Source organism: Lolium perenne, chromosome 2 (genome assembly GCF_019359855.2).
Source record: "Lolium perenne isolate Kyuss_39 chromosome 2, Kyuss_2.0, whole genome shotgun sequence".
NCBI classification, from domain to species: Eukaryota; Viridiplantae; Streptophyta; class Magnoliopsida; order Poales; family Poaceae; genus Lolium; species Lolium perenne.
Genome location: NC_067245.2, coordinates 172,867,663 through 172,890,577, shown reverse-complemented (window position 1 = coordinate 172,890,577; position 22,915 = coordinate 172,867,663).

Below are 22,915 nucleotides of genomic sequence, written 5' to 3'. Positions count from 1 at the left end.
TCCACACTTCCTTTGGTGTGAGGCCAGGTATAAGGTCATAGCCAATCATATTCCTCCGCTACCTCGAACACCCACCCTTTGTTGCAATTTCGACCTTGGGTTCTCGCCGGTCAGCGTATCCATAGGATACCATCCGACCTCAACAACTATCAGGCATCCTGGCCGGATCCTTCGCCTATCGTTGAAACCCATCATAGACCGCATTACCGTGAGGACTTTGACGGGTTCCCCACCTTACTGCTTGCTCCTAGGGATACAAGTGTCTACGGACTTTGCCGTGGGGACTTAGGGTTCCCCAACCTCACCGCTTGTCCCTCGGAATACAAGTGTCTACGGTAAGCGCATCCGTTGATGAACGAGAGGTGGAAATACAATTGACTAGTCCGTCCCATTCCAGATCTTATGGTTAACACGAGTTTTGCGGCACAAGAATCACTAGACGACATTTGTTGTTTAATCCTAGATGGATACAAACCCTTGCAATGGAACCTCCACCATATCAACACAATCCATGGTTCCATTGCCCACCACATAGTCATATTCATAGTTATAAAAATAGTGGTTTTGCTTTTTATGCAATAGTGATAAACATAGTACTTTGCAAGTAATTTGGTAAAAATACTCAAATCACATGAGCAAGCGATGAACATGCCTGAAGACTGCAAAGTGTTGCAGTTCGAAGGTGTGGACTGACCCTTGTCCTCTGTTGCTGTAAAATAGCATCATTGTCCGATAAGGGCAATGGTTAAAGAAGCAATTATGCATGCTTTCCATTTTTAGGGTTTGTTTTCCCCCTTCCCGATGTCTTGTTATTTCATGTCGCAGGTAATTACGAAGAATGATTTAGGGATACTCTGTTTAGGGAAAAATACTACCTTGAAATGTTTTCAAGGTGTTTTTAAAGTTCAAATGCATTTATGGACTTATTTTTCTTATTGAAAATATTAAGTGTGATTTGAATGATTATAATATTCATCAAATTAGGACTTAATCTTGTTTGTCTCAAAAAATTCCTTTTCATATTTTATTATGATAGAGAATTTTATGCTGAGTGGTTTTCATATTTTTATTTATTTATTTAGAGCTCTTAATCATTTTATATTTATTTTTAAAGTTTCTAGTTTATTGGTAATTGTGAAATTACCCTTTTGCCCCTGGACCCACCTGTTAGGGAGGCCCAGGCCCAGCGGGTTAGGTCGAACCCGAGCCACCTGTTCAGCTCGGTCGGCCCACTCGCCCCTTCCCCTCTTCCTCGCGCAGAACCCTAACTCCTCTCGCGTCTCTCTGGCGACTCGCGTCGCCCCGCCGTCGCCGGATTAATCCGGCCGCCTCCGGCCAGCTCCGGCGGCAAGATCAAGCGCGCCAGGTTCGCCATTCGACGGCGCACCAGATCATCCGTGTCGATCTGTGTTTGGTGGCCTCCTCCGATTTTCCCAACCCTACTGCGCCTAGGGTTGCGCGGTGCTCGCGGTGGTTCTTCGTTCGCCGGCGTCCCTGGACGCTGTGGTGACACCGTGCGCCTCGCCGGGTGTTGCTGGAACGCTTGTGCTCGGCGAACGCCTGGCTTGGCCTCGGCTTGGCGCTACCGTGGCCGGTTGTGCCGCCGTGCCGCCACGGTGACGCCGTGGTGCTCTGCTCCAGGTTAGTGCCCCCCGTCCTTCTTCTTTCTCTACTCCTCCTCCTAGCTAAGCTGCGGCTGCCTCTCCTCATGGAGATGCCATGATGTGTCGTGCTGCTGTTGCTATGTGCTGCGCCATGGTTACTGCGCCTGCCCCTGTGTGTGCTGCTGTTGCGCTCTGCTTGCCATGGCCTAGCTCTAGTGTTGTACTTGTACTGGTGCTCTCCTTGAAGGAGATATGCCCTAGAGGCAATAATAAAGTGGTTATTATTTATATCTCTATGTTTATGATAAATGTTTATATGTCATGCTATAATTGTATTAACCGAAACATTAGTACATGTGTGATATATAGACAAACAAAGAAGTCCCTAGTATGCCTCTTAACTAGCTTGTTGATTAATGGATGATTAGTTTCATAATCATGAACATTGGATGTTATTAATAACAAGGTTATATCATTATATGAATGATGTAATGGATACACCCAATTAAGCGTAGCATAAGATCTTGTCATTAAGTTATTTGCTATAAGCTTTCGATACATAGTTACCTAATCCTTATGACCATGAGATCATGTAAATCACTTATACCGGAAAGGTACTTTGATTACACCAAACGCCACTGCGTAAATGGGTGGTTATAAAGGTGGGATTAAGTATCCGGAAAGTATGAGTTGAGGCATATGGATCAACAGTGGGATTTGTCCATCCCGATGACGGATAGATATACTCTGGGCCCTCTCGGTGGAATGTCGTCTAATGTCTTGCAAGCATATGAATAAGTTCATAAGAGACCACATACCACGGTACGAGTAAAGAGTACTTGTCAGGAGACGAGGTTGAACAAGGTATAGAGTGATACCGAAGATCAAACCTCGGACAAGTAAAATATCGCGTGACAAAGGGAATTGGTATCGTATGTGAATGGTTCATTCGATCACTAAAGTCATCGTTGAATATGTGGGAGCCATTATGGATCTCCAGATCCCGCTATTGGTTATTGGTCGGAGTGAGTACTCAACCATGTCCGCATAGTTCACGAACCGTAGGGTGACACACTTAAAGTTGGATGCTGAAATGGTAGAACTTGAATATGGAATGGAGTTCGAATATTTGTTCGGAGTCCCGGATGAGATCCCGAACATCACGAGGAGTTCCGGAATGGTCCGAAGAATAAGATTCATATATAGGATGTCATTTTATGTGAATTAAAATGATGCGGAAGGTTCTATGGAAGGTTCTAGAAAAGTCCGGAAGAAACCACCAAGGAAGGTGGAGTCCAAGTGGGACTCCACCTCCATGGCCGGCCAACCCTAGTGGGGGAGGAGTCCCAAGTGGACTCCCCCTTAGGGGGCCGGCCACCCCCCCATATGGAAGGGGGGAATCCCACCCCAAGTGGGATTCCCACCCTAGGTAGGTTTCCTTTTCATATGGAAGGTTTTGGTTTTGGGTCTTATTCGAAGACTTGGAGTCCAACACTTGGGGTTCCACCTATATAATGAGGGGCCAAGGGAGGGGGCCGGCCACCCCAAGACCACAAGCTGGCCGCCCCATTGAAGTGGCCGGCCACCCCTCCCAAACTCTAGCCGCCCCCCTCTCCTCCATATCTCCCGCGTAGCTTTAGCGAAGCTCCGCCGGAGTTCTCCACCGCCACCGACACCACGCCGTCGTGCTATCGGATTCAAGAGGAGCTACTACTTCCGCTGCCCGCTGGAACGGGAGGTGGACGTCGTCTTCATCAACAACCGAACGTGTGACCGAGTACGGAGGTGATGCCCGTTCGTGGCGCCGGAAGCGATCGTGATCAAGATCTTCTACGCGCTTTTGCAAGCGGCAAGTGAACGTCTACCGCAGCAACAAGAGCCTCATCTTGTAGGCTTTGGAATCTATTCAAGGGTGAGACTCGATACCCCCTCGTTGCTACCGTCTTCTAGATTGCATCTTGGCTTGGATTGCGTGTTCGCGGTAGGAAATTTTTTGTTTTCTATGCTACGTTATCCTACAGTGGTATCAGAGCCGTGTCTATGCATAGATGGTTGCACGATGATACGTCCCCGACGTATCCATAATTTCTGATGTTCCATGTTTGTTTTATGACAATACTTACATGTTTTGCTTACACTTTATGATGATTTCATGCGTTTTCCGGAACTAACCTATTAACAAGATGCCACAGTGCCAGTTCCTGTTTTCTGCTGTTTTTGGTTCCAGAAAGGCTGTTCGGGCAATATTCTCGGAATTGGACGAAATCAACGCCAAACCTCCTATTTTTCCCGGAAGGCTCCAGAACACCGAAGAAGAGTCGGAGAGGGGCCAGGGGGCCACCACACCACATGGCGGCGCGGGCCAGACCCTGGCCGCGCCGGCCTAGGGTGTGGCGCCCCCAGGTGCCCCCCTGCGCCGCCTCTTCGCCTATAAAACCCCTTTCGACCTAAAAACACCGTACCAATTGACGAAACTCCAGAAAGACTCCAGGGGCGCCGCCGCCATCGCGAAACTCCAATTCGGGGGACAGAACTCTGTTCCGGCACCCTGCCGGAACGGGGAAGTGCCCCCGGAAGCCATCTCCATCGACGCCACCGCCTCCATCATGCTCCGTGAGTAGTTCCCCCATGGACTACGGGTTCTAGCAGTAGCTATGTCGGTATACTCTCCCCCATGTACTTCAATACAATGGTCTCATGAGCTGCCTTACATGATTGAGATTCATCTGATGTAATCGGTGTTGTGTTTGTTGGGATCCGATGGATGATACATTATGATTAGTCTATCTATAAAGTTTGTGAAGTTATTGTTGCTGCAATCTTGTTATTCTTAATGCTTGTCACTAGGGCCCGAGTGGCATGATCTTAGATTTGAGCTCTATATTGTTGCTTAGATTGTATCTACAAGTTGTATGCACATGTCGCTGTCCGGAACCAATGGCCCCGAAGTGACAGAAATCGGGACAACCGGAGGGGATGGTAGTGATGTGAGGATCACATGTTTTCACGGTGTGTTAATGCTTTGCTCCGGTACTCTATTAAAAGGAGTACCTTAATATCCAGTAGTTTCCCTTGAGGCCCGGCCACCTACTGGTAGGACAAAAGATGTTGTGCAAGTTTCTCATTGCGAGCACGTACGACTATATACGGAAAACATGCCTACATAATTAATAAGCCTGATGTTCTATCTTAATGCTTTGATTCCTATCAATTGCCCAACTGTAATTTGTTCACCCAACACTTGTCACTTATTGGAGAGTTACCACTAGTGTAGATCGCTGGGAACCCCGGTCCATCTCTCATCATTATATACTCGTTCTACATGTCATTGGAAGTAGTATCAACTATCTTCTCGTGTCATCGCTCTCATATTGCTATTACTGCTACTGTGTTACTGTTACTACTGCTCTCATATTACTGTTACTTTCACATCACCCCTGTTGCTAGTGCTTTTCCAGGTACAGCTGAATTGACAACTCAGTTGTTAAGGCTTATAAGTATTCTTTACCTCCCCTTGTGTCGAATCAATAAATTTGGGTTATACTACCCTCGAAGACTATCGCGATCCCCTATACTTGTGGGTCATCAAGACTGTTTTCTGGCGCCGTTGCCGGGGAGGCATAGCTCTACTCATAAGTTCACCTGGGGAGTACACTTTACCTCTCTCTCTGTTTTATTTTATTTTGTTTTGCTTAGTTTACTTTTGTCTAGTTTATTTGTGCTTAGTTTATTTCTGTCTAGTATTAGTTTGCGTAGTTTACTTTTGCTTAGTTTATTTTTGTCTTGTTTTATTTGTCTCATATACCCAAAAATCCATAAAAATTTGAAAAACCGAAAAATTAAAAACTGCTGTTATGGGAGAACCAACAACCTACTTGGAGCTCATAGAATGTTATAATAATTATAGGAAATCAAGAGCTGGTGAAGTAATGAGTGCTATGATAGAAAAAGTGAATACAATTGCTTAAATCTTGCTTAAACGCCATGATATAAACTGTTGCTCTCAACAGGATACTAAACATCTTAAATTTCAATGTGGCTTTAGTGAGGAATTTTTAATTAAAAACTATAATCGGAATTGCTATATTCATTATGGGTTCGAAGAGGTAGAACAATTTGTCGTGTTTATGGGAGCCTCTGAGATCGAATCCTTCATGGTTGAGAATTATGAAACTTGTGTTGTTTGTAAGGACCTTAAAGATTATGTCTCTTCTATCCTTAATTGTTGCATAGAATGCTTCGGTAATAATCCTTATATCATTGATTATAAAGAGAGACTCATTAATGCACAAGAATGCACTCACAATTTGCAGGAACCCGTGGAAGAAGAAACTGATGAACCTGAAAGCTCATTGGATGAAAAAGAGGAGGAAATTAATGAACCTGAAAGCTCATTGGATGAAAAAGAAGAGGAGAGCGACGAACAAAAGGAGGAAGAATGGATTAGCTACCCATGCCAACCTCCTAATGAGAGTAACTCTTTATCTCTTACATTATTTGATTGTCCTCCATGCTTACCGAAAGAGGTTGAATGTTATGTTCCTGTGGATTCTCTTGAAATATTCCCTATGAGTAAAACTTCTGAGAATAATTATGCTACTGTTATATATGATAATCCATGCTACTTTGATAAATCTTATGATAATGCTTTGTTTGTGTCTGATGTCGAAATGCATGGTACTAAAGAATTTTGCTTAGCAAATATTTATGATAAAGCTTTAGATGATGGTCCTACTTTACTTGATAATATTAATTGTACTACTAATGAAAATGGGATTGGAGAGTTCATGACTTTATCTAGGAGTCCCATATCTCTTGAGATTGATCAACTACCTTGTTATATTATTAATAAAAGTAAGTTTGAAAGTTTTAATTCCACTATTCTTGAACTTGATAAAAATTATGTGTTTGGAAATCATGGAAAGTATGATGCATGTGATAGTTATATTGTTGAGTTTGTTCATGAAGCTACTGAAAATTATTATGAGAGAGGAAAATATGGTTGTAGAAATTTGTATGGTACTAAAACACCTCTCTATGTGCTGAAATTTTTGAAGTTACACTTGTTCTATCTTCCTATGCTTGTTACTTTGCTTTTCATGAACTTGTTTATTTACAAGATTCCTATGCATAGGAAGCATGTTAGACTTAAATGTGTTTTGAATTTGCTTCTTGATACTCTCTTTTGCTTCCAATACTATTTCTTGCGAGTGCATCATCAAAACTGCTGAGCCCATCTTAATGGCTATAAAGAAAGTAACTTCTTGGGAGATAACCCATGTGTTATTTTGCTACAGTACTTTGTTTTATATTTGTGTCTTGGAAGTTGTTTACTACTGTAGCAACCTCTCCGTATCTTAGTTTTATGTTTTGTTGTGCCAAGTGAAGCCTCTAATCAAAGGTTGATACTAGATTTGGATTTCTGCGCAGAAACAGATTTCTATCTGTCACGAATCTGGGCTGTTTTCTCTGTAGGAAATCAGAAAAATATGCCAATTTACGTGCGTGTTCCTCAGATATGTACGCAACTTTCATTAGTTTTGAGTTTTCTGATTTGAGCAACGGAAGTATTTTATTAAAATTCGTCTTTACTGGCTGTTCTGTTTTGGCAGATTCTGTCTCTGTTTTTTGCATTGTCTCTTGTGGACTTTAAGCGAGCTTTTCTAGACGTAGAGGGCTGTAGCTAATGTTTTATTGAGTTCTTGCAATGTGCCACTACAGGACCAAGGTGGATTCAAATTTTTTGAGTACTAACCCCTCTAATGAAGTTTATGAGAAGTTTGGTGTGAAGGAAGTTTTCAAGGGTCAAGAGAGGAGGATGATATATGATCAAGAAGAGTGAAAAGTCTAAGCTTGGGGATGCCCCCGTGGTTCATCCCTGCATATTTCAAGAAGACTCAAGCGTCTAAGCTTGGGGATGCCCAAGGCATCCCCTTCTTCATCAACTTATCAGGTTCCTCCCCTGAAACTATATTTTTATTCAGTCACATCATATGTGTTTCACTTGGAGCGTCTGTATGTTTTATTTTTGTTTTGTTTGAATAAGATCGGATCCTAGCAATCCTTGTTTGGGAGAGAGACACGCTCCACTTTTTCATATGAACACTTGTTCTTCGTTTTACTTTTAATGTTCAATGATAAAAGTTGGAAGCTACAATACTTATCTTTATTTGGTTGGAAGAAGAAAATGCCTCATATGTATTGGATAATTTGACACTTGGCAATTGTTTTGAGCTCTCAAGTAGATCATAAGTTTTTGCATGTAGTTTAAACCTATTAGTGGAGAACTACCGTAAAGCTTGTTAAAATTGGTTTGCATAATTGATCTCTCTTAAGGTCTAGATATTTTACGGTAAAAGTGTTTGAGCAACAAGGAAGACAGTGTAGAGTATTATAATGCTTGCGATATGTTCTTATGTAAGTTTTGCTGTACCGGTTCATACTTGTGTTTGCTTCAAACAACCTTGCTAGCCTAAGCCTTGTATCGAGAGGGAATACTTCTCATGCATCCAAAACCCTTGAGCCAACCACTATGCCAATTGTGTCCACCATACCTACCTACTATGTGGTATTTCCTGCCATTCCAAAGTAAATTGCTTGAGTGCTACCTTTAAACAATTCAAAATTTATCACCTCTGATTTGTGTCAATGTTTTATAGCTCATGAGGAAGTATGTGGTGTTTAGCTTTCAACCTTGTCATTTACTTTTGACGGACTCTCATATGGACTAGTGGCACATCCGCTTATCCAATAATTTTGCAAAAAGAGCTGGCAATGGGATTCCCACCCCAAATTAATTAAACTAATTAGACACTCCTCCATGGTATGTGATTGTTGGAAGGCACCCGAAGGATTCGGTTAGCCATGGCTTGTGTAAGCAAAGGTTGGGGGGAGTGTCATCATCATAATAAAACTAAAATAAAAAGGCACTCCTTCATGGTATGAGATTGTTGGCAGGCACCCGAGGATTCGGTTAGCCATGGTTTGAGAAAGAAAGGTTGGAAGGAGTGCCACCCAAAAATAAAATAAAATGGGAGCCGCTCTTAAAAGTCCGGTTGGCGAGGTAGTTAGTGTACCCATTACCATTCGTTGACAACAACAAACACCTCTCAAAATTTTATTTTTTATGCTCTCTATATGTTTTCAAAACCAAAGCTCTAGCACAAATATAGCAATCGATGCTTTCCTCTTTGAAGGACCATTCTTTTACTTTATGTTGAGTCAGTATACCTACTTCCTTCCATCTTAGAAGCAAACACTTGTGTCAACTGTGCATTGATTCTTACATACTTGCATATTTGCATTCATCATATTACTTTGTGTTGACAATTATCCATGAGATGTGCATGTTGAAAGTTGAAAGCAACCGCTGAAACTTATATCTTCCTTTGTGTTGCTTCGATGCCTTTACTTTGAATCTATTGCTTTATGAGTTAACTCTTGTGCAATCTTTTGATGCTTGTCTTGAAAGTACTCTCCATGAAAAGTTTTGCTATATGTTATCTACTTGTTAGCAACTATAGATCATTGCCTTGAGTCACTTCATTCATTTCATATGCTTTGTAATAGTATGATCAAGGTTATGTAAGTAGCATGTCACTACAGAAATTATTCTTTTTATCGTTTACACTTTCGGGACGAGCAGGAACTAAGCTTGGGGATGCTGATACGTCCCCGACGTATCCATAATTTCTGATGTTCCATGTTTGTTTTATGACAATACTTACATGTTTTGCTTACACTTTATGATGATTTCATGCGTTTTCCGGAACTAACCTATTAACAAGATGCCACAGTGCCAGTTCCTGTTTTCTGCTGTTTTTGGTTCCAGAAAGGCTGTTCGGGCAATATTCTCGGAATTGGACGAAATCAACGCCAAACCTCCTATTTTTCCCGGAAGGCTCCAGAACACCGAAGAAGAGTCGGAGAGGGGCCAGGGGGCCACCACACCCCTGGGCGGCGCGGGCGAGAGCGTGGCCGCGCCGGCCTAGGGTGTGGCGCCCTGTGTGCCCCCGCGCCGCCTCTTCGCCTATAAAACCCCTTTTCGACCTAAAAACACCGTACCAATTGACGAAACTCCAGAAAGACTCCAGGGCGCCGCTGCCATCGCGAAACTCCAATTCGGGACAGAACTCTGTTCCGGCACCTGCCGGAACGGGGAAGTGCCCGGAAGCCATCTCCATCGACGCCACCGCCTCCATCATGCTCCGTGAGTAGTTCCCCCATGGACTACGGGTTCTAGCAGTAGCTATGTCGGTATACTCTCCCCATGTACTTCAATACAATGGTCTCATGAGCTGCCTTACATGATTGAGATTCATCTGATGTAATCGGTGTTGTGTTTGTTGGGATCCGATGGATGATACATTATGATTAGTCTATCTATAAAGTTTGTGAAGTTATTGTTGCTGCAATCTTGTTATTCTTAATGCTTGTCACTAGGGCCCGAGTGGCATGATCTTAGATTTGAGCTCTATATTGTTGCTTAGATTGTATCTACAAGTTGTATGCACATGTCGCTGTCCGGAACCAATGGCCCCGAAGTGACAGAAATCGGGACAACCGGAGGGGATAGTAGTGATGTGAGGATCACATGTTTTCACGGTGTGTTAATGCTTTGCTCCGGTACTCTATTAAAAGGAGTACCTTAATATCCAGTAGTTTCCCTTGAGGCCCGGCTGCCACCGGCTGGTAGGACAAAAGATGTTGTGCAAGTTTCTCATTGCGAGCACGTACGACTATATACGGAAAACATGCCTACATAATTAATAAGCCTGATGTTCTATCTTAATGCTTTGATTCCTATCAATTGCCCAACTGTAATTTGTTCACCCAACACTTGTCACTTATTGGAGAGTTACCACTAGTGTAGATCGCTGGGAACCCCGGTCCATCTCTCATCATTATATACTCGTTCTACATGTCATTGGAAGTAGTATCAACTATCTTCTCGTGTCATCGCTCTCATATTGCTATTACTGCTACTGTGTTACTGTTACTACTGCTCTCATATTACTGTTACTTTCACATCACCCCTGTTGCTAGTGCTTTTCCAGGTACAGCTGAATTGACAACTCAGTTGTTAAGGCTTATAAGTATTCTTTACCTCCCCTTGTGTCGAATCAATAAATTTGGGTTATACTACCCTCGAAGACTATCACGATCCCCTATACTTGTGGGTCATCACACGAGTAGAACACAATGGTTTGTGGGCGTTGATGCTCTTGTTATCTTTAGTTTGAGTACTTTGCATCTTCGTGGCATAGTGGGATGAAGCGGCTCGGACTAACTTTACATGACCGCGTTCATGAGACTTGTTCCTCGTTCGACATGCAACTTGTATTGCATAAGAGGCTTTGCAGGTGTCTGCCTCTCCTACTATAGTGAAGATTCAATTTACTCTTCTATTGAAAACATTAGTATCAGCATTGTGGTTCATGTTCGTAGGTAGATTAGATCTCTCTCGAAAACCCTAAACCACGTAAAATATGCAAACCAAATTAGAGACGTCTAACTTGTTTTTGCAGGGTTTGGTGATGTGATATGGCCATAATGTGATGATGAATATGTATGAGATGATCATTATTGTATTGTGGCAACCGGCAGGAGCCTTATGGTTGTCTTTAAATTTCATATTGAGTAGTATTTCAAAGTAGTTGTAATAGTTGCTACATGGAGGACAATCATGAAGACGGCGCCATTGACCTTGACGCTACGCCGACGATGATGGAGATCATACCCGAAGATGATGGAGATCATGTCCGTGCTTTGGAGATGAAGATCAAAGGCGCAAAGACAAAAGGGCCATATCATATCACATATGAACTGCATGTGATGTTAATCCTTTTATGCATCTTATTTTGCTTAGATCGCGACGGTAGCATTATAAGATGATCCCTCACTAAAATCTCAAGATAATAAAGCGTTCATCCTTAGTAGCACCGTTGCCAAGACTTGTCGTTTCGAAGCATCTCGTGATGATCGGGTGTGATAGAATCAACAAGTGCATACAACGGGTGCAAGACAGTTTTGCACATGCGGATACTAAGGTGGCCTTGACGAGCCTAGCATGTACAGACATGGTCTCGGAACACGTGATACCGAAAGGTAGAGCATGAATCATATGGTTGATATGATGAACACTTTGAGTGTTCGCCATTGAAATCACACCTTGTCTCGTGATGATCGGACATAGGTGCGGTGGATTTGGTTCGTGTGATCACTAAGACAATGCGAGGGATATTGTTTTGAGTGGGAGTTCACCTAGATTTTTAATTATGTTGAATTAAAATTTGAACTCAATTTGTCATAAACTTAGTCTAAACTTTTGCAAATATATGTTGTAGAGATGGCGTCCCCAATCAATTTTAACCAGTTCCTAGAGAAAGAAAAACTTAAGAGCAACGGTAGCAACTTCACCGACTAGTTCCGTCATGTGAGGATCTTCCTCTCTGGCGGAAATCTGCAATGTGTGCTTGATGCACCGCTAGGTGACCCTCCTGCAGAAACTGAAACCGATGAAGTAAAAGCTGTTTACGAGACTCGGAAAACTCGGTACTCTCAAGTTCAGTGTGCCATCCTGTGCAGTCTGGAATCCGATCTTCAAAAACGTTTTGAGCACCACGATCCTCATGAGTTGATGAATGAGCTGAAAGCTATATTCGAGACTCATGCGGCCGTGGAATGCTATGAAGCATCGAAACATTTCTTCAGCTGTATGATGGAAGAAGGCAGCTCCGTTAGTGAGCACATGCTCGCCATGACCGGGCATGCGAAGAAACTCAGTGACTTGGGAATAGTGATTCCTAATAGACTGGGGATTAATCGTGTCCTTCAATCACTGCCACCAAGTTACAAGAACTTTGTGATGAACTACAATATGCAGAACATGAACAAGGAGTTACCTGAACTCTTTGGCATGCTAAAAGCTGCTGAGATTGAGATCAAGAAAGAGCACCAAGTGTTGATGGTCAACAAGACCACCAGTTTCAAGAAACATGGCAAGTCTAAGGGAAAATTCAAGAAGGGTGGCAAGAAAGCTGCCACGCCTCCTATGAAACCTAAGAACGGCCCTAAGCCTGATGCTGAGTGCTATTACTGCAAGGAGAAGGGACACTGGAAGCGTAATTGCTCCAAGTATCTGGCTGATCTGAAGAGTGGCCTTGTCAAGAAGAAGAAAGAAGGTATATCTGATATACATGTTATAGATGTTTATCTCACTGGTTCTCGTTCTAGTACCTGGGTATTTGATACTGGTTCGGTTGCTCATATTTGTAACTCGAAACAGGAACTAAAGAATAAACGAAGACTACTGAAAGATGAAGTGACGATGCGCGTTGGAAATGGATCCAAAGTCGATGTGATCGCTGTCGGCACACTTCCTCTACATCTACCTTCGGGATTAGTTTTAAGCCTAAATAATTGTTATTTTGTACCCGCGTTGAGCATGAACATTATATCTGGATCTTGTTTAATGCAAGACGGTTATTCATTCAAGTCTGAGAATAATGGTTGTTCTATTTTTATGAATAATATCTTTTATGGTCGAGCACCACAAAAGAATGGCTTATTTCTATTAGATCTCGATAGTAGTGATACGCATATACATAACATTGATGCTAAGCGAATTAAATTGAATGATAATTCTACTTATATGTGGCAATCGCTGCCTTGGTCATATTGGAGTGAAACGCATGAAGAAACTCCATACTGATGGATTACTTGAATCACTTGACTTTGAGTCACTTGATAGATGCGAAGCATGTCTGATGGGAAAAATGACTAAGACTCCATTTTCTGGTATGATGGAGCGAGCTACTGACTTATTGGAAATCATACATACCGATGTGTGCGGACCAATGAGCGTAGCATCGCGCGGTGGTTATCGTTATGTTCTAACCTTCACAGATGATCTGAGTAGATATGGGTATATCTATTTCATGAAACATAAATCCGAAACTTTCGAGAAGTTTAAGGAATTTCAAAGTGAAGTAGAAAATCAACGTAACAAGAAGATTAAATTTCTACGATCTGATCGTGGAGGTGAATATCTGAGTTATGAGTTTGGCATGCATTTAAAGAAATGTGGAATACTTTCACAATTGACACAGCCGGGAACACCTCAACGAAACGGTCTGTCCGAACATCGTAATCGAACTCTCTTAGATATGGTTCATTCTATGATGTCTCTTACTGATTTGCCGTTATCATTTTGGAGTTATGCATTAGAGACAGCCGCATTCACTTTAAATAGAGCACCATCAAAATCCGTAGAAACGACACCGTATGAATTATGGTTTAATAAGAAACCTAAGCTGTCGTTCCTGAAAGTTTGGGGTTGCGAAGCCTATGTAAAGAAGTTACAACCGGACAAGCTAGAACCCAAAGCGGAGAAATGCGTCTTCATAGGATACCCTAAGGAAACTATAGGGTATACTTTCTATCACAAATCCGAAGGCAAAATCTTTGTTGCTAAGAACGGAACCTTTCTTGAGAAAGAATTTCTCACTAAAGAAGTGACTGGAAGAAAAGTAGAACTCGATGAGATTGATGAATCTATACTCGTTGATCAGAGTAGCGCAAGACGGAAGTTGTACCTTGCATCGCCTACACCGGCAACAGAGGAAGCTAATGATAATGATCATGAAACTTCGAACGAGGAAACTACTGAACCTCGCAGATCGACAAGGGAGCGTACCACTCCTGATTGGTATGATCCTTGTCTAAATGTCATGATTGTGGATAACAATGATGAGGACCCTGCGATGTATGAAGAAGCGATGATGAGCCCATATTCCAACAAATGGCAAGAAGCCATGAAATCCGAAATGGGATCCATGTATGATAACAAAGTATGGACTTTGGTAGACTTACCTGATAGCCGAAAGGCTGTCGAGAATAAATGGATCTTCAAGAGAAAAACAGATGCTGATGGTAATATTACTGTCTATAAAGCTCGACTTGTCGCAAAGGGTTTCGGACAAATTCAAGGAGTTGACTACGATGAGACTTTCTCACCTGTAGCGAAGCTAAAATCTATGAGGATTTTGTTAGCAATAGCTGCATTTTTCGATTATGAGATTTGGCAGATGGATGTCAAAACGGCGTTCCGTAATGGAGACATTGAGGAAGAGTTGTATATGGTACAACCCAAAGGTTTTGTCGATCCTAAAAATGCTGACAAAGTATGCAAACTTCAGCGTTCAATCTATGGACTGAAGCAAGCATCAAGAAGTTGGAACCGACGCTTTGATAAGGTGATCAAAGACTTCGGGTTTATACAGTGTCATGGAGAGGCATGTATTTACAAGAAAGTGAGTGGGAGCTCTGTAGCATTCCTGATATTATATGTATATGACATATTATTGATCGGGAATGATATAGAACTATTAAGCAGTGTTAAAGGTTATTTGAATAATAGTTTTTCAATGAAAGACCTTGGTGAAGCATCGTATATATTAGGCATCAAGATTTATAGAGATAGATCAAGACGCCTAATAGGGCTATCACAGAGTCCATATCTGGACAAGATTCTAAAGAAGTTTAGAATGGACGAAAGTAAGAAAGGGTTCTTACCTATGTTACCAGGCAAGGTCTTGAGTAAGACTCAAGGACCGGCTATGGCAGAAGAAAGAGAAAGGATGAGTAATATCCCCTATGCCTCGGCAGTAGGATCTATCATGTATGCCATGCTATGTACTAGACCGGATATAGCACATGCTGTTAGTTTGACTAGCAGATATCAAAGTGATCCAGGAATGGAACACTGGACAGCGGTCAAGAATATCCTGAAGTACTTGAAAAGAACTAAGGATATGTTTCTTTGTTATGGAGGTGACCAAGAGCTCGTTGTAAGTGGTTACACCGATGCAAGTTGGAACACTGATCCTGATGACTCTAAGTCACAGTCTGGGTACATGTTTATATTGAATGGTGCTGCAGTAAGCTGGGCAAGCTCGAAGCAGTGCACGGTGGCGAAGTCTTCAACAGAATCAGAGTACATAGCGGCTTCAGAGGCTTCATCAGAAGCGGTATGGATGAAGAGGTTCATTGTAGAGCTCGGTGTGGTTCCTAGTGCATTGGACCCATTAATCATTTACTGTGATAACATGGGTGCCATCGCCAATGCACAAGAGCCAAGGTCACACAAGAGGCTGAAGCATATCAAGCTGCGTTACCACTCGATTCGTGAGTACATCGAAGATGGAGAAGTAAAGATTTGCAAAGTACACACTGATCTGAATGTAGCAGATCCGTTGACTAAAGCTCTCCCTAGGGCAAAGCATGACCAACACCAGAATGCCATGGGTGTTAGGTATATTACAATGTAATCTAGATTATTGACTCTAGTGCAAGTGGGAGACTGAAGGAGATATGCCCTAGAGGCAATAATAAAGTGGTTATTATTTATATCTCTATGTTTATGATAAATATTTATATGTCATGCTATAATTGTATTAACCGAAACATTAGTACATGTGTGATATATAGACAAACAAAGAAGTCCCTAGTATGCCTCTTAACTAGCTTGTTGATTAATGGATGATTAGTTTCATAATCATGAACATTGGATGTTATTAATAACAAGGTTATATCATTATATGAATGATGTAATGGACACACCCAATTAAGCGTAGCATAAGATCTTGTCATTAAGTTATTTGCTATAAGCTTTCGATACATAGTTACCTAATCCTTATGACCATGAGATCATGTAAATCACTTATACCGGAAAGGTACTTTGATTACACCAAACGCCACTGCGTAAATGGGTGGTTATAAAGGTGTGATTAAGTATCCGGAAAGTATGAGTTGAGGCATATGGATCAACAGTGGGATTTGTCCATCCCGATGACGGATAGATATACTCCGGGCCCTCTCGGTGGAATGTCGTCTAATGTCTTGCAAGCATATGAATAAGTTCATAAGAGACCACATACCACGGTACGAGTAAAGAGTACTTGTCAGGAGACGAGGTTGAACAAGGTATAGAGTGATACCGAAGATCAAACCTCGGACAAGTAAAATATCGCGTGACAAAGGGAATTGGTATCGTATGTGAATGGTTCATTCGATCACTAAAGTCATCGTTGAATATGTGGGAGCCATTATGGATCTCCAGATCCCGCTATTGGTTATTGGTCGGAGTGAGTACTCAACCATGTCCGCATAGTTCACGAACCGTAGGGTGACACACTTAAAGTTGGATGTTGAAATGGTAGAACTTGAATATGGAATGGAGTTCGAATATTTGTTCGGAGTCCCGGATGAGATCCCGGACATCACGAGGAGTTCCGGAATGGTCCGGAGAATAAGATTCATATATAGGATGTCATTTTATGTGAATTAAAATGATGCGGAAGGTTCTATGGAAGGTTCTAGAAAAGTCCGGAAGAAACCACCAAGGAAGGTGGAGTCCAAGTGGGACTCCACCTCCATGGCCGGCCAACCCTAGTGGGGGAGGAGTCCCAAGTGGACTCCCCCTTAGGGGGCCGGCCACCCCCCATATGGAAGGGGGGAATCCCACCCCAAGTGGGATTCCCACCCTAGGTAGGTTTCCTTTTCATATGGAAGGTTTTGGTTTCGGGTCTTATTCGAAGACTTGGAGTCCAACACTTGGGGTTCCACCTATATAATGAGGGGCCAAGGGAGGGGGCCGGACACCCCAAGACCACAAGCTGGCCGCCCCATTGAAGTGGCCGGCCACCCCCTCCCAAACCCTAGCCGCCCCCCTCTCCTCCATATCTCCCGCGTAGCTTTAGCGAAGCTCCGCCGGAGTTCTCCACCGCCACCGACACCACGCCGTCGTGCTGTCGGATTCAAGAGGAGCTACTACTTCCGCTGCCCGCTGGAACGGGAGGTGGACGTCGTCTTCATCAACAACCGAACGTGTGACCGAGTAAGGAGGTGCTGCCTGTTCGTGGCGCCGGAAGCGATCGTGATCAAGATCTTCTACGCGCTTTTGCAAGAGGCAAGTGAACGTCTACCGCAGCAACAAGAGCCTCATCTTGTAGGCTTTTGAATCTCTTCAAGGGTGAGACTCGATACCCCCTCGTTGCTACCGTCTTCTAGATTGCATCTTGGCTTGGATTGCGTGTTCGCGGTAGGAAATTTTTTGTTTTCTATGCAACGTTATCCTACACTCCTCTCTCTAGCTTATGCTTGTGTGCTAATCCTATGCTCATGTTCATTCTATTCCTTCTTCTGTGATGCTTCTATACTTGCTCATGAGCATGCTGTGATGCTCATGGCTTGCCATGTTGCTCCAGCTGCTGTTGCTGCTACTGGATAACCATGTGTAGCCATGGTTCTTGCCCCTGGCTTGATTAATGTGAGTAATCCTTGCTTTTAGCAAGGGCCAGTGCTATTTATGTGATGCTTAATGGGCTCTGGCTCATGGTAGGCTCTGTTTGGCTTAACTGTTATCTATATTCATCAATTCCTTGATGAAGTGCTTCTGGATACAATTGTAAATTGTTTACATAATTTATGTGATGCAATTGTTGATTATATGTGGCTATTTCATTAATTGGTCCATGCTCTGCTGCTCAGTTATGCTCTAGCATGCCCTGGCATGCTCTAGCAAGCTCTGATGATCATGTGATCATCAGCTGCTTGTTGGTTGCTTGCTCAACTACTGTATGTGCCTGATTGTTCCTTATCTCTGTGCATGTGTGGCTCCATATCTGGTGCTGGTGCATATTATTGCTTGATAAAGCATCTGCTGATGCTTGCAGTGATCCTCTGGATCATTTGCAAGTGTCTAGACTTGGTTATTTCATTTATCGGTGTAACTTGGCTTGATTAAATGGATAAATGAGATAAACTGTTTCTACAGTTATGATTCTTTTAATTGAATAACTTGAGCTAGAGGGATGCCAACATTTGTTGGGAACCCTACCTCATCTTTGAACCCCTTTGGGTGATGATACAATGGTTGGCTTATCTGTTTTAGGGTTTGAGATAACCCTGACAGCACTTAGTTGTTGTCAGAGGTGGCTCCCCTCTCTGTGGCTCGATGAATGCTTACTGGTTGATCCTCTTCTAGATTCCTAGTAGCTTTTGGTGTTGAAAATTTGAATAGACATAATCTGTCTATAGATCTGATGGTTTAGTGAACCTCTAGCTGCTAGGTGAGTTGGCTAGACTGGTGGTGTATCATTTCCTTGCTGGATCATTTGGTTGATTGTAGTGGTGATACACTTGGTTTGAACCATTGTTTCCCTGGGATAATCTCTACTGGCTATACTCCTATTTTGCTAGTAGCTAGTGGCTCATCACCAGATGATGATACACATAGGGTATTCCTACCCTTTGGCTTGTGTGTGATGCATATGTTTAATTATGAGCAAAACAGTTGCTTGCTCATGGATTTCTTGGTTATACCTCACTCCAGCTCCTAGAAAGGTTGTTGGTGTAGAGGTTTTGCTTCTGGATTATGGTTGGTGCTTGCCCTGCTCCTCCTGGTGACTTGTGATGATCTACTCCACCTTGTGCTTGCTCAACAGCCAACAGTTCTTGGTGAAAACTGTTTCTGGATGATTTCTGGTGGTGTGTTGTTCTTGCTGTTCTAGTGTTCTTACCCTTTTGAGGCTGCTGTCGATGAGCTGCTAGGGTTTGGCTGTTGAAAAGGTTTTATATGAACCTTTCCTTTGGTTCCATGGTCGACAGCACTGCTAGCTGTGTGCATTTGGTGACTCCTCCCTGGCCTTGTGTGCTGTTAAGCATGCACACATGCAGAGTGAGCAGCCTGTGTGTGTGTGCTTGGGACTTGGGCTTGTGAATGGATCAGCTCGGCAGGGTTTGTGGTATTATCCACCAATTCTATTTCTTTCTCTAATCTGCCAAGTGGCTTTGCCACTTGGCATAATGCCTTGTTTGTGATGTTTGTGTGCAGGAATCAAAGAATGATCAGAAGGATCTCAAGATCATGTTGAACAAGAAGTTCATGAAGATTTAACTTGTGTAGTTTAGAATATTTCAATTCCTTGTAATTTTCCTTTTTCTTATTTCATTTATTCAATTTCTGAAATGTGTTGTAATATATAATTCAATTTGGGATATTGTAACTTGACAATGTATCATGTGTGATTATCAATAAAGCTCAAGTTTTCCTTAATGAGCTTGATATATTTGATGTTCTATTTTATATATTTCCTTAATGAGCTTTATATATTTGATGTTCTATTTTATATACTTGAATATCTATTTATTTAATAAATTATCTCAATCTGAATTATGATGTGTTCAATTAATGTTTGAATTTTGAAATTCAAACATAACTTACTTAAATTCAATCAAGCAACTTAAATTGAGATGCACTACTCCCCTCTCTTCTCGAAAACCCTAATTGAATGAAGTTAGGTCCAAGTCTATCGCACTCTCGAAACCCTAACCCTGTAAGGTGTCGGGAGAGAAACTTGTCCCCCTTCGATGCAGTTTTCTTTTAAAAGCGCGAAATTTCCCCAGATTTTACGATGCAATGCACATCCCTTTCTAAATTCTACCCCTCGATCGTCTCTAAACCTGGGATATTACACTCCTCTAGGAAAGGGTCCTGGCTCCGCTAAGCTCGGCCACGCCGCCACCAGCGGCACCTCACATCTCAGGAAAGGGTCAAGTCGAGCTCTCCCGTGCCACCAACAACAAAGACAGGTTTATGTGCCCCCTCGGCGACAATCATACGGTCATCCTGTGCCGCTGCGTTGGAACCAAACCCCGACTGTCCACAACCGCCTAGGTATGGATATCTATCTGTGGCCACGTTTACTCCTTCATTGCCATCTGCGGGTGGTTCAGGTGATGTGATGTCCTGCCATGTGAATGCCACATCGAAGGAGGTGCACTACCTTGGCAAGGCCAGGAATCATGTTAAGAATTTTTTGTAGAAGTTTATAATTTCAGTACTATATCTACCAAAATTGCTCTTTGTCTATTCTTAAGTTTACAATCATATGGACCTCTGCTAATTAAAGTCGTGGTAATGTTGAAAGATGAAAGACATACATCTGTATTAACAAGAAAAACATATGAAGTGGAAATAAAATATATGTACTAATGACCTTGCAATTTGAGCAACGGTTGTTATAATTGCTAAGTGACTTTTGAAAGATTAAAGAGATGCAAATGAAAGAAACAATATGTACTAAAGGGCCTGGGATAGTTGTTAATTTAGATGCCTTACTACTTAGCCATATTTCCAGATAACCTTTAGGCGCCAATGATTAAATCCGCAGATTATAGTATCTTTATTTAGTATGGCACATTTTCAATCAAATAGTTTCAGTGTATTGATTTATTGGTGGCATCCGTTAGTTATGTTTCATAAGCATTGTACATATTCCTGCACCTTGGTTTGATCACAAGGTTGGTCTGATTTTGTTTCGTTTTGTTATATAGTTGTCTCACCATAGAGGTAATGCAGATCTAAGGTATATTTAGGTGAATGCAGGATTTAGCATTTGATTGCCTAGAGATATATGTGCTTTGATTATCTAATGTTCGATATTTGTGATGGAAGATATTGTGAATTTCCTATAGGCAGTAGGTAGGCCTTGGTGGAGCTAGAAAGTAATAATGATGCACAATACTTATCTAACTTCATCGACCACAATGCCATTTAGGATAGTACAAATAGTTTCTTTGTCGTCATGTGTCATGAACTAAATTTAGGTTTCTACCACTGTGATCAATCTTGGCCATCCACTTCGGCTTGTGAGATGGTTTGCTCTATACCGTTAACTCCCTCGATTCTCTAACTTGACTATGGGTTCTACACTGTGTTGTGCCCATTTTTAGCAACATAAATCAAAGAATTGAAAGGTAAAATTTGAAGAAAAATAGTGATAAGCACGTACCATATTTGGTAGTTGTTGTTACGGTATTGAATTTACTCCTGCTTTAATTATGTCAATGTGTTTAGACTGTTACTAAATTGTTAAAACGATTCAAGCTATATTATTTATCTTGATTTCAGCAACGAACCGAGTGAACCTAGTTGATTAATGAAGTTAAATCATTTGGATCTAGCTAGCAACTCAATAAATGTTATCATTGGGCAAGGGAGTGATTCTTTTATTTTTAAGTATGTGTGTGTAGTCCGAGATTTCCTGAATCTCTGAGGCCTATATTGCACATACATTAACCGGAAGCTTAGAACTACCCCTGGAAGCAATACTAGAAAAGAGTTAATGGTAGTGTACCACAATATCCCTAAGAGCTCTAAGCTCCCAGGGTTCCGAACGCCTCTGGGAGCTCGAGGCATCGCTATCGGGGGTCCCAGACGAGGGAACAAGGAAGGTTGGGTTAGTGTTTGGTTGTCCAACAACACTGACGCTGCTTGGTCCTGCCTGTCAGCGCCGCGCTGTCTGATTCACGTTTCTTTTCCCGTAGTCGGTGGAATTGCCGCCTCTGTAGTTGGCTAGAAGGAAACACGCCTCCTCCTCTTCGTTCCTACTCCGTATATGCGTCTGCTGCCGATCAGCCGATGGTGTCACCGTGTCAGTGCCTCCACTCGAGGCCACACCCCTCTTGCCTTGCTCGCCATACCGGCGTTGGCATCCATGATGGAAGACTTCAAGGTGGGGATCCCAAACCTCGACCAGCCCCATCGCCGCGGCGGCCTGATCTCCGGCAAGGGTCACTCCCATCTGGTACCAGCTTTCCTGGAAATCTCTCCGTTGTCCAGGCCATGGACCTTCCCTGTTCCCTCTCCTCCAGCCTGATCCCCGCTGGTAATCTCGGGGGCTGCAGAAGATGCTGCCTCTGATCTATGACCTGTACATGGCCCTCAAGGCACTGTCCACATCGGGGGAAGCCGAAAGCCCATCTTCTGAAACCACGGCTGTGCTTAAACTCCTCACGCGATTTTTCTCCACCCCCAGGTTGCCCTGTTTGTCTCTCTCAATCTATTTGACCTGTACACCATGCCTTTGTTTAAATGCTCCAGAAAAATGAGATCATGCACCTATTTGATATTGATTTTTTCAGAACAAAATATTTTTTTGAATGCTCCCTGTAGATGTGCTCTCCCAAACTGATCTATTTGACACGTACACCATGTGTTTGTTAAGATGCTCCACACAAATGAGACCATGCATCTATTTCACATTTATTTTTTGAAACTGAATATTTGTTTGAATGCTTCCCAATTATGTTAATGATACACCATATGTATTTTGATAATTAGGTAATACTTGATTGAATGTCTACAAATAATGTGGCCATGCATCTATTTGAGATTTAATATGTAACATGAAAGTTTAATGAAGTTTTGAATTTAGGTAAAGTTTGTATGTCCATTTTACTTGCTA